Genomic DNA, 2,505 nt, shown 5'->3' on the forward strand with positions numbered 1-2,505 from the left:
CATGAGACAGATAATCTGTGAAACGATCAGGTTCCTCTGGCTCCTCCTAGTGCTCCTAATGACATTTGTAAGAATCAACCAGGCCTAAATGAAAAGAACCAATCAGAGCTGAGACTTAGTCGAAAGTTACCTTCTGCAGCTTTAGACATGCAAGGAAAAAAACATTTTGATGTTTTCAGACTGTATTGATGGTCGGTAATGATGGTAAACATCAGCTGCTGTCGATGCATATTTAACATTGAGAAGTAAGACGATGTGTAACCCCAAATAGACACATGTGTTGAAGCTGAAAGAGGATATTATCTGTGTGTCTGTACTTGTTCACTCTTTTAGACTCCTCAGTTTGGATATAAAAGTGCAATATGGTCTTGGGTTTAGGCAGAAGATACATTTACTCACTCCAGATTATTGATGAACTACTCAGACAGCTGCAGAGGGAGGACGAGATTAATGTGATATCCCCCCATATGTTCCATGTATTCATTATATTTAAGTTCCCACATTGCTTAAGTTGTATTTTTTACTTTAATGTAAATTCATTTAGATTTGTTTTGTTTCATGTGTGTTTTCTTGTTTTCTTGTCAAATTTCAGTGTACAGTTTTTTTCATAATGCCTTACAGGTGATGTAAATAAACTGTAAAAATGTTTGTTCTTTTCATATAATGGCCACTAGTTAAATGTGTAAATAAATATCTCAAGCAAACTGAGTTCTGTCCTTTTTAAATTTAAACTTAAAGAGGGATTCAGCACGGGTTAAAAGAGACATTTGCTGACATCTACAACAAATTACACATTTTAAGTCTTTGCAGGAAGCGTAAAGGTTCAACTGATATAGATCGTTTTCTAATATGCAACTTTGCAATACAAAGTGATGCACATAATCACAGAGAAATTAAAATAAATCACAAAATTCTGTCATAAATAACACAAAGTAAGGTTAAGTCACCTAGAGTAGAGAACTCACTACCTTTTCCCGGTGCCTTTGACCTAATGATCAGCTTTCTGAACTCCACTGAAAAGGGGTCAAAGAGGACACGATGAAGACCATGAGCTGTACATATCTATGTATGTATATATGTATATACATATATATATATATATGCATATAAGATTTATTATGAATTATACACAAAAACCTTAACTACTTTTGCTTACTGTATGTAACATATAAAACAACAGGAACAGGACAACAGTGGATTCAGTTTGCCGTATACAATAACAGCACATGATCATAATACTGGGGCTAATAGCTTTCACTGTTACGTGTCCACCACTGTTACGTGGTAAATCTTGTTGGGTTGCCAGAAGTTGTCCTTGTTAATGGCCTATGATGACTACACTAGGAACCATTAATTAATGATTATACATTAACATGAATAAATCATTAGTTCCAACTTGTTTTCATTCAGGCCTGGTGGATTTCTTGCGCTACGAGCCAGAAAAATCAGATTTTTTAAGCCCCGCCCTCCAACCAACAAACCTTATACAGCCCTAATTAAAGCTGCAGTAGTAGTCATTTTTATAAAAATAAATTTGACTATGAAGACTGTTTGATATACAGGGTAAGCTGCACGTCTCTGTGTTTATACCCATCCAGCAGGCTCTAGCAGGTATCTGAACCATGATGTGAAATATCTTACCGAATAACACAGCTTCAAACTGCAGCTGCCTCAGCTCTCCCAGTGATGAGAGAGAGACTCTTCTCCTCACCTTGAGAGAGGTATCGGCCATAGAGACGTCTGCGCTCTACTGACAGGACAACATAAGATAGATAGGAAAGGGGATGGCAAAGGGCCACAGGCCGGATCTGAACCTGTGACCGCTGCAGCAAAGACTCAGAAATATCTAATGCTACAGATACCACTGCTGCCACAGATAACAGCAACATTTTCTGGATTGTTCTTGTTTTATTTTCGTTATTGGAGTTTTACTGTTGTACCGCTGCTCTGAATGCTGCTACTATACCATTAGTGCAGCTACAATTAGTATTGCCATTCATTAATGAATTCAATGTTCCATATACACCAATCAGCCATAACATTATGACTACCTGGACCAAAGTACTCAAATGAACTGCTCTAATCTATGGCATTTGCAAGAATCCACCGGGCCTGGATGAAAACAACCAATCAGAGCTGAGAAGTCTGACATGTCTTACATAATCAGAGCAGCAGAAAGATAAACTAAAATCTTCAGCAGTAGCGATAAGACGCTATAACAACAATCCACTAAACAGAGCTGTGAGGCATGTCAGAAAGAAAAATACTGAACAGCACTGTAGTTCATTCACTACATACTGGAGGCAGACTGAAACAGCAGCACAAGGGTTTGCCACTGGGAGTTTTTGCATTTGGTAATTGTTTATTATGAGGCTCAGTCATTTCCTGGAAGGAAGTATGCAGTGGGATTCTAATTATTGGAATCATTGGAATGTCCAAGAAAAAATATTAATTCATTATTAATTTATTATTGGAAATGTTATGCTCCATATAGCCTATATGGTC

The sequence above is a fragment of the Morone saxatilis genome, unplaced genomic scaffold (genome assembly GCF_004916995.1).
Source record: "Morone saxatilis isolate NCDOM2014 unplaced genomic scaffold, NCSU_SB_2.0 Contig19, whole genome shotgun sequence".
In the NCBI taxonomy this organism is placed as follows: Eukaryota; Metazoa; Chordata; class Actinopteri; family Moronidae; genus Morone; species Morone saxatilis.